The 11,002-nt window shown below is 45.1% G+C and overlaps 1 long non-coding RNA gene across 1 annotated transcript; it reads left to right on the plus strand.

Annotated features, from left to right (window-relative positions):
* Positions 1 to 6,141: 6,141 nt before the first annotated feature.
* On the plus strand, positions 6,142 to 11,002 carry LOC107209100. The gene is made up of 3 exons (XR_004498989.1): positions 6,142 to 8,866; positions 9,575 to 9,710; positions 9,877 to 11,002. It is a non-coding gene; the product is annotated as an uncharacterized LOC107209100 (long non-coding RNA).

Raw genomic sequence — 11,002 nt, forward strand, 5'->3', positions numbered from 1 at the left:
ATCATTATATTTTTTATTATTTTTTTCTCATGCCCATTGCACTCAGATGTAGTTTTGACAGAAGCTGAAAGAATCTGCCTGGGCTGGAGGGAGGAATTGGACCTGCATCTCTTGCATCTCAGCTGAGGGCCTTGACAGCTGCATATGGTACAGATAGGAACAAAATGAAAGCTTTTTAAAAAACATATTAAAAAAAAAAAAAAGGATGGGGATAAGAATGGGAAAAATAATTTTAAAATATCAGCTTTTTATCTGCAATTAATCCCATGCCTGCATGCTGGAAAATCCTCTGTGTGTGACAGCTCCTTGTGCCCAGGTGGCAAAAAATCTTGGGAAACTCCAGATACAGCTGAGATATTTGTACACACAAAACCAGATGGGTTTTCAGCTTATTGTGTGCCTAGACAAGTCCTGGTGCTTGCCAGCACCAAGGTGGCAGGATGGGGCTGGGAATGCCCCCCAGAGACCGCTCATGCCTGGCCATGCTCATGGCCAGCACTCCAGTTGCCATGGCTGGGGTTTGCTGATCCTTAAACCCATCACCCCTCTGAGCCAGAGTGGGATGGCTCAGGGATCTAGAAATGACCAGAAATCCAGCCCTGTGCAGGGGAAGGAAGGGCTGGTGCTGGTGGAGGATCCAGCCTGGCCCTTGGGGTCCCAGCAGCCTTGGCACAGGCACAGCACCAAACCACATCCCTGGCCAGTCCTGCTCTGCAGTCTGGCCTCATGCCCAGGTTGTGAAAGCACTGTAAAAGCCAGATATGTTGTTTTGGCCTTAATGTTCATCCCATGGCATTAAAAAAAAAAAAAAATCAGGAAAAACACAGAAGAGTAAAGTCCTGAGATATTTGGCTTAATTAGGTTTGCTCAGCTGCTGCTGGGCTTGTCTCTGCCTGCTGCTGGTGTCAGGGTTTCTGTCACCCTCTCTGGCTTTGTATGTGCAATTCCACAGGCATTACTCACACATGGACTATTCAGTGACACTTTGGTCCAGTACAGCACAAGCTGGACACTTAGAGATGTCCATCATTCACTCTGACAAAGCCACTTCTCCCCCCAGCCTTGGTAACCCATAGCTGGAGCACATCTCTGCAGAAGAGAAATTCACTCCTTGCTTTGAAGACAAAGTGCTGAGGCATCCACTGCATTCCTTCCTGACGTGTTCCAGTGGTTGGCTGCCCTCATTCCAAACCAGATGTCTCCTCTCTGATTTGAATGCTGCTGACCTCAGATTCCTGCCATTAGACCTTCTGCCTGTTCCTGATGGAGGTGAGAAGCTCCAGGATGTTGGATATGCAGGCTGCCACTGCTACCCAACAAAGCATCTGCTCTCAGGGTCAGAGAGATTAACAGCATCATAAAACACTTCAAATACCTACGCTTTGTCTCTTGGGTGTGATGGCCATTTAGTGGGAGCAAGGCTTTCATGTGCACAACCTTGGTCTGGTTTTCCCATTGCTGACTTTTCTTTGAGCCACCTGCATGGTAAAATGGTGGAGGTTTGACCTTTAATTTTCCTCCTCTTATGAAGAGATAAATCTGTTAGATCGTATTTTTTTTCCCTCTGCCTTTTTTTGTTGAATATCATGCCATAAATATTCTGTAGTTTCATCTTGCCACAATGCTGGTTGAAGCTAAACTCATCCAGTTTTTTGTCAAGCAGTGGATGTTCTTCCCATAAAAAGTTCCTGGTGAGATGTGGGAAAGGCAAGGGACAGTCTGACTACCAGCCCTGGTGAAGCCAGTGGATGCATCCTCATGAACAAGAAACTTGAGATTTTCTTATCAATAGTGTAAAGGTCAGGCTTGGTTTTGTTTCTCAGCTGCATGTACAGAACAATGTCTCTTTTCTCTGCAGTGCTGTTCTTCCACCTCCTTCCCCTGTAAATTTTGCTCTCAATTTAATTTATTTGCAGCCCTACCTTTGGTAGGCAAAGCAGAAACACAGAGCGTGAGATAGGTCTGATCCCATGAAATTCTGCAGCTTTTTCTTTCAGAATTGAATGCTGAGCTCTTCTAAATTGAGGGGGTCTAAATGGTCTCAGATCATTTTAAACAATACTGGCACCTTCTGAGCACTTGAAAATTGTAGAACCACAGGATCACAGAATAGTTTGGGTTAGGAGGTATCTTAAAGATCATCCAGTTCCAACTCCTCTGCCACAGGCATGGTCACCTTCCACAAGACCAGGGTGTTCAAAGATTTAAAGGAAGCAAAGATGTGTCCATAGAGCCAATGAAAATATTTGTGCTCTCTTCCTCCCCATAAGTACATCACAGTAACTCAGAGGAGTAGCACGTGCTCACTTACAGAAGATGTGCTATAGAAGAGTTATCACTCATCAGGGGAGATATGGGCTTAATGCAAAAAAGAGCCTGAGATGGCTCAGCACAGCCCATAGCTGAAACATGTTGTGATACCCCTGGGTAAAGATCAAACTGTAAAGGTCTTACCGACATCTGATTCTCCTCAGTTTTAGTTGGATCCAAATCTAGCAGAAGGGCATTTTTATGTCTGGTCACAGTCCAAAAAGATATAGCAAAATCACCTGGAGTTACAAATGTGTTGCAGAACCTGTCCCTAATCACATTAAGAGCTCTAAACTGTAAGGCTCGATTGTTTGCCAAATGAAATATTCTCCTCTGGTATTTGCAGAAAGGAATTACAGTCTGTGAGTCATGTTTTTCATTTGGTATTGAAGTACAGTTTCTATTTTACAGACCCAATCCTGAGCTTGGGGAAGGAGTCATTAAAAAGGCTTTGTTTTGTTGGGAAATAAGGACAAGGTGACAGGTTTCAGACAGTGTATTCTGGGCTCTCAGTTTGCAGCTGGGCTTTCAAGCCCCTGAGGTTCCCAATCTCAGGTTTTCCTCTGTGGTTCTCAGAGAGGTGGTGGGGGCTGTTGGATTTGAGGTTGTGCTGAAATAAGCAGAAAGGCCAGGTAATCCCAGGGCTCTGGTCTCCAGAGCTTCAGTGGCAGCCCCTAAGGTTGAAAAGCTCTCTGCAGAAATGTCTGGTGGCTCCCCAGTGACCACTGGACTCTAGCTCCAAGCTTGAAGAGCCTCTAGGCCTTCCTTTTGACCCACTATGATATTAGCTGGCCATCAGCCATGGGCTCTGGGCTGGAGCTCACCTGTGGTTTGCACATGAACTCCTGGTCTAGTGGAAGGTGTCCCTGCCCATGGCAGAGGGCTTGGAATGAGATGGTCTCGAGGGTCCCTTCCAACCCAAAACCATCCAGGGCCTCAATATCACCCAATAAACTGATACAAATTGGGTGACATGGAGCTCTTGTAGTGGGTAGGAGGTGGGGGACAGTGAAATCCAAGACAGGGAAACACTCAAAGCACCAGGTCGCTGCTGAGAGGAGAAGCAAGGCGAGATGGCTGAGAGAGCTCCCAGCTCCCAGCTGTGGAGGATGAATGTTGCACAGAATTTGTCAGTACCAGAGCTGTGGGAGCTGAGCCAGCTCCAGGGACAGTGGGAGATGCCCTTGGCTCACCCAGAGCTGCTGTTGGATGAACTGCCTGTCACACCACACTTAATCACACTGAAGGAGACTCACCCAGAGTCACCCTGTGTCCCATGGGAAGGATATGGGAATGGGCTTTACACCACCTCATCTTTAAAGCTGGGAGCAGGAGGGGTGGGCAAGGCCCTGTAATCCCTTGGGAAGAGGGGAGCACATCCCCCTGGGCTGCCCAGAGGCCACAGCCTGCCCCCAGCCTGCCCCCTCCTCATCCTCAGGGAGGAAGGAAGCACAGGGCCAGGTCAGCAGTTGTGCCTGGGGGATTTTGGCCTGACTTCTCACAATGTCTTAATATACCCCAGCTGGCAGCAATAATTGGAGAGTTATTAAATAACTGTCTGCAGTGACATACAATCTGCAGAGCACTGTACCAATTATTTTTCATTTGCTTCCCTCTATCTCAACATGTCTCTATCTCCCCATCCTACCCTGCTGCCTTTCCCAGGAACAATTTACTGTAGTGATTGGAGGGCAGCAAGATCTTCTCCAACAAAGAAACTACTTTATTTTCTGCCATGGTTAATGCCCCAGTTTAATGAGTCCTTCATATCATTCTCACCACCCTAAATTAAAGGGTAGCCTGTGCAATTAAACTGTTTAGCTTCCAGAATGCCCCTCAGTTATCTGCAAAATGGGTTGAAATGCAGCTGCTTCTACTATTGCTCATACTAAAACTGGCAAAGGGAAAACCACTTTCATCTCTTTATTTTTAGCAGTGTGCCTTTACTTTCAATTAAACTAATTATTTGCACCATCTTGTTACTGATTGTTGTCTCATGAGATTTTCCCAACCAGGAAATATTTTATGCAATACATAGCTGTAGATGCTTAGATCTTCATGTTTGTGTCTTTTGGGAAGGAGGAGAGAGCTGGGATTTGCTGTTCTTAGTCCAATGTTTATCAGTATTAAACCAGAGTAAAGTTAGTTTGCAGTGGATTCACTCCAGAGTTAAGCTTTGTTAGATGGCACTTGTTCTTTTTTCCCTTTACTTTTTAGATCTGAATTTGTTCTTTTCCCTTTATTTTTTACATGTAGAAGTTTAATGAGGAAAAGCCAAATATCTTCTTTGCATCCAGAACCTGCTGCTGTATTCCCAAGGATCATAAAACAACCTGCTCTAAGAGCATCCTTGAAGATCTGTTGATTCTTTTCATCAGGAGCTGCTTCATCCATCCCTGATATTTGCCCCACTCAAGATGAAAAGTGGCTGCTTTTTAAGGATTGGAAGGAGGTTTGTCACTGCTTGGGTTGGGAGCAGAGTGGGAAGCTCCCAAACTGTCAAACCATAAGGTTCTGCAGCAACCCAAGGAATTCTGCTTGGGATGTCTCTGCAGGGAAGTTTCTTCCCGCCTCAAACCTGTTGAGTTCCAATATTCATTTTAATGATCTCATTTTATAAATAATGGGAAGCAAAACAATGCATTCAATAGAAATGAGATTAGAAATAGGAGGGGAATGAATTACAAATGCAAGAGTCTGTATTTATTCCAAGGAAGATAAATCTCATTTTAAGTGGTCTCCAGTGCAACAGAGTCTTGCTAAGACTAAAACAAAGTAAATCTGGTTTTGTTGATAAATAAAAGTGTGAGGCAGTGGCAGGGAATGTTTTCTAACACTAGTTGGTTGTCATAGTATCCTGGGACTAATGATAACTAACTAATACCTGGGTTTTACTCTTGGCCTGGCCACTGTTTCTCTGCAGTAAATCATTTAACACCCTGTGCTGGAGTTAAAGCACAAGCTGGAAAATCCAACTCCAGTGTACAAATTACATCAGGGCGTGACCCTCGGTAAAGCTGTCACTGTCAGGATTCTACCTCAGCAGGGTGAAGTAGTTTGGGGTGCATCATCAGTTGGAAGGTAGAGTTAGTGGCATTTCAGCAGCCTATGCACAAGTTGCTTCAGGTGTTGTGGGAAAGGCTGTTGGTGGGAGGCCTTTTAATCTGGGGCTGGTTCTGGCATGGTGATGCACCTCTTGTGTCACACAATGTAGACACAACACCAGCAGTGGCTTGAAAATTCTCCTTTTTTTTCTCTTCTGTGATTTGGTCAGATTTTCTGTTCACATGGGTAGCAGGCAGGAAAAAAGATGTTTGCTCTGTAGAACTCTCCAGGAGTCCCTTCTCCATGTGGTCCTTGAGCTGCAGTGAGGAAGGGACCTTAGCAGGGATTGATAAGAGGGTCTGAACTGTAAAGGCCAACTCAGCAGGGAGGTAACACCATCACTGTGTTCTCACCAAATTGGAAACACATTGTCCCTCCACACCTGGTGAGACTCAGAGGGAAGCGCTGGCATGAGCTGCAGTGGGATGGATGGATGGATGGATGGATGGATGGATGGATGGATGGATGGATGGATGGATGGATGGATGGATGGGGTGAGGTATCCCCAGAAAGAATGTACACCCCAGAGCTGGCACGCACTGACCCGGGGTACGCAGAGCTGCTCCAAACCACGCCACAATCAGCAGCCTCGTGGGCTGGAGCTGGAGAGTGGCCGACCCTCCTAGCCGGGAGCTAATGATTCCCTTCAGGATTGCATCATTAGATTCAAACTGAGTCATTATGAGGCGATTTGGGAAAACAAGTTGGAATTCATTACCAAGGAAACGCTCTGGAGCTGTTGCAAGAGCCTCCTGTCGGGTGCCGGGTGGGTGCACAGAGGCACCACCTCGCTCCTGGGACCAAGCACTGCTCTGCCCTCGTGGGAAGACAGACCTATTCCCAGTGTAGGCTGGTGGGATTCTTCTCTTATTCCACCCACAGCTGCTTCCTGATCCATTCTGCCACTGCTCTCCTTGTGACACCTGTCACAAGAATAAACAAGCCCCAGGGCAGGGGGAGACATTGAAATTGTGAAATTTGCACTCTTGCATTCCTGGGTGCAACCTCAGGAGCAGCCTCAGCCTCTGGCAGCAGTTCCAGCATCATCTCCCCTGGTGTCCAGCTGCTGGCAGCCCCTTTGCTCCAGCTGGATGGTTGGATGTTTGCCTGTCCTGCTCACTGCCTGTTGCTTCTGGTGCTTCTCCAGGTGGACACAGCTTTGCACGGCTCTGCCATCAGCAAAAGCATTTTCAGCAGGTGTAGTGGAGGGGCTGGAAAGGGACTACAAGCAAACAGCCAAATGATTTGTGGCAGGTTCTTGGAAACCAAACAAAACCACACACTGGTGTCAGTGTTTGGGCTGCAACTTGTTCTGTGAAGCCACCACTGAGCCATGGGAGGATTTCTACCTGCAAAGTGGTGGATGAGGACAACAACATCCTTGATGAAGGCAGAGAATGTGGTATGAAGGATGAGTAAAGGTTTGAGAGAGCAGTAAGAGAAAAGGAAGTTGGGGAGCAATCCAAGGCTTGATTGTGGGTTGGCACTCAACACAGATGATCATCAATCAGTAGAGATCAATTACTCTGGAAGCTTCAGCACCTACCAGGAGCAACACTAACATCAGCTTGATGACTAAGGAAACAAGGACATGGATAGAGACCAGCATGGATGGATACAGGCCCCTTACTTGCCTCTGTAGAAAGCTGTTATTCCGAAGTTACTGCTGGAAGAGGCCAAGCTGTGGCCACTGAGGGTGAACTGGGGTTTTTGTTAATATGTTTATGAAAATGTGAGGCCTGAGAATTTGCTGGGAAAGAGGATACTGGTGTATTTGAAAATAAAATAAGCAAATGTTTGCCTAGTGAGGGAGAAAAATTGTTTCAGAAATAATATGGGATAATGGAGAAATTCCTCAAAAATCAAATATAGTGAGGACAGCAAAGCCCTGGTGAGGTGAGCAAACTGGTAGGTAGCAAAAACAACTGAGGACAGACCTGCTAAGCATTTCCCATCAGTCATTTTCTAGGGAACTCCATGCCACAGCTGCTTGAAGAGATGATGGATGGCTGATCCCTGGTAAATCTCTGCCAGCTTTGCATGACTCACCAGGAATGAGGAGGTTTAAAGGAACAGAGTGAGGTACAGAGTGAAGAGGATTTCAAACACAGTGCTCAGGGCACCACAGCCCTCATTACCAGTGCCCCACATGGTGCTTACCATAGGACTGGGAAGAGAAAAGGCTTTGAATGTCCTCACACCTGCTTGTGATGCCAGAGCCCCAGAGCACAGGTGACAAACTCACCAGACTCAGGGGCTGGGGTGGCAGTCCACCCTTTACACAGTGACTGCAGGCTTGGGACTGGCTCTACTGGTTGACCCTTCCAACTTAGAGCCACAAAATATGGTCAGTTTTGCAAATTAGAGGTTGCACCTTAAAGATTGGATTTTTTTCAAACTCCTACCAAAATGCAGCAGGTCCCTGTAGAGTCAGTTATTTGCCTGAGGGAGAAACTAGGTCAAAACTTGGTAAATTCAGATATAAAGGGTTTCCTATGCTTCCTCAGCAAACAATGTCTTACTGCACATAACTGCAACTGTGTGCCCTCAGCCTTGTTCTGTCCGAGGTGATGCTTAAACTGTCAATAATCCTAAGGCTGCTGTCACAGTGCTGCTCAATGGGGTTGACAGATTATATCTCTAAAGTCCCTTTATTGGACCTTGTTCCCAGAAAAGCTTGCAAATTGCTCTGATCTTACCAGACAAAGGCGTTGCTCACTCTCGGAGTCCTTGGATATCCTACACAATAAGGTAGGAATTGGTGAGAATTACCTGAGATAAAATATCCCTTACAACATCAAAGTTCCTGATCTCTTAGCTGTCAGCTGCAGGTATGTGAAAGTCCTGACAGGCTGAAGATAGAAGGAAGAGATAAAGCAAAAAAAGAAGGGAGGGGGAATGGAGAAATTCTCTGCATGAAACGTTATATCATTGGATTTGGCACAAAGATGTCAGCTCAGGGGGTCTGTACGGCCAGCTGGGGTGTGAGCAGGGCACTGGGCTTTCACCTTCTGAGATGAATCAACAGCAGCTGATACCAGGACAGATCCTGATCCTTGGCACACCAGTGGATAGGGAGATGGACAGAAATAGTCTTTGTGAGTCCCTTCTAACTCAGGATATTCTATGAGAAATAAAGCAGGAGTAACAGAGATCAGGATAAATCATGATCATGCACCCCTCACATTTTCCCTATCCCTGTACACTTAGCTTTTGGTTATTTTTTGCCAGTAAAATGGGTGAAGTAGGTCAGTTAGCAGGGGGAGTCACTGGTGTAACACAGGACATCATCCTTTTGCCATCTTTGCCCTGCACATTTTTTAATAATTGACTTTTCTGAGTTGTCACAGGAGCATGGCAGGAGAGCTGGGGTCAGACTCCACCCGATGCTGCCCAACCTGCACCACTCATCTCCCTGCAAAAGTCCAGCTCACTGGCACCAAAGCCACAGGTAGGTCTGAAAAACAGATTTTCACAAAAACATAGTCTGAGTTGAGCTGAAACAAGATCTGGTTTGTTTGTCTAAAATCCTACCCTTTCACAACACAGACTGGACAGGTCTTCCCTCTGCCCAGTGCTCCCACACACCTAATCCTCCCTAAAACTGTGTTTTAAAGCAGATCAAATACCTTTAGGTTCTTAGAAAGGACTGGTTTTGGCAAATGCACAAATACTTTTCTCAAATGACATAAATATTGTATGTGATTTGCTGCCTTGCCAAAATGCAAACACACACACATGCTCTCCTAACTAAGCAACATTCTTTAAAAGTTAAGATCATTGCTTAGAAAGAAATATAGAGCATTTTATAAATCCAAATTGATCACGCACTGCGTGTGTTGAAAGTATGTACAAAAAATGGAACCCCAAAACTCCATTAAACCACTTCTGAGACAATACATCACTGCACCTTTATATTGCACCAAGGGGTTTAACAACCCTTCTCCAGGAAAATATTTTACTAGGTAACAAAAAAAAAAAGTTATTGAAAACATATATTTGATACTTTTGGCAATTCATTTTACTACTTGCATTTCCAATTCATTGGTATAGTTCATGAAAAAAAATATTTTCGCAGTTGGGTCATGTTATTATTTCTCTATTTTTTTTTTCTACTTGAAAGCCATGATACAATTTTTTTTTTCCTATGAAACAACAGAGACAAAAGCTGCTTTCTTGGTGATCCAGTGGATGTTTGAGGGTCTTCTGGAAGTGTAGAATACACACAAACATGCCTACAGGAAATTATGGCATCTTTCTGCTTTTCTGGATAACCAAGGTCATATCTTAACCAGGTAAAATAAAGCCAGGAAAGAACTAGTAGGTTTAATCTTCTAAGAAACAAAAAGAAGGCATAATCTACTAGGATATTAAAATATTTTTAAAATTTGATGATATTGCTTCACATCATCTGAACTGTCCCTGTCACTGACTTGTGTGTGCCTCATCCTCTCCCTGCAGCACTGCTCTTCTCTTGGCTGGTGTGAATGTTCCTCCTCAGAAGAAACCCTGGCTTGAACTTGACCTGCCCAGATTCCAGAAGAAGGCAGAGGAATCCCAGGAGAGGAGGAGAAAAGCATTTCCTAAATCAGACAAACAGCACATCTGTACTGCAAACTCAGCTTAGGCTCAGATTCCTTTCCATAGCTAGAGAGTGACTTTCCCCCCCAAAGCTGCTGGTGCTTTAGATCATTTGATCCGGCCATCATGGCATTGTGGGCATGCTCCAGGCTTTTGCTTTCCCTTGGGCTGAAAACACACCCATTTTGAAAGAAACCTAAACCATAGGTGGGACCCTCCTGTGCCTGCTTGCCATCCATCCTCCCTTCTCCCTCCCCACCTGCCTCTTTCCTTCACATCTCTTCAAGATTTTGGTGGAGATCTTCCATGCAAACACCTAGGTGGCACATATCCTTGGAGGCATTGGTGACCTGCAGAGCTGGACATCCACACAAGGATTTCTGCTTCATTAACCAAACTGCTCCTGGACCTGTGTGTGCTCACTTCCTACACCGTGCGGGTAAGTCTGTAACCTTTGCTTTGAGAGAGATACTGTGATTAACCATGAGTACATTGTATCCTTGTTTGTCTGCAGAACGGTGATTTTCCATTTTAATTGCTTCCTGTATGACACATTTTGTTAGGTCCCAGCCTCCTGTCAACTCTTCTTCTCACTGCATTTGTTTCCTGATGTGTGTGTAATTACAACCATGAAAGTCCATCAGCAAAAGCACCATCAGTCTGAAAGATTAACGAATCTCACGCTTTCCCTCTCTCCTCCCCCCAAAATTAGAAAGCCCACTCTGTAGTTTCCAGCACACATCTATCATTACACACTCCTGGGTCTCAGGTAAATTAGCAACCTGATTCTTTTCCCTGCTGTCACTTAGAAGAAAAGGGCTTCTTATTTGCCATCCAAGGAAAAGTACAGTAAACCTAGAGCTAGATAAAAGGGAAGTAATCAAATATATTAAACTGTACTCAGCCAAATCCCATTATTTGTATAGATGTTAGCTAGTGCATTTGAAGAATTAGAGAAGCCTTGTCTTTTATAGGAAATAGTACTGCTTGATTGAAAACTGCAATA

Source organism: Parus major, chromosome 10 (genome assembly GCF_001522545.3).
Source record: "Parus major isolate Abel chromosome 10, Parus_major1.1, whole genome shotgun sequence".
NCBI lineage: Eukaryota > Metazoa > Chordata > Aves > Passeriformes > Paridae > Parus > Parus major.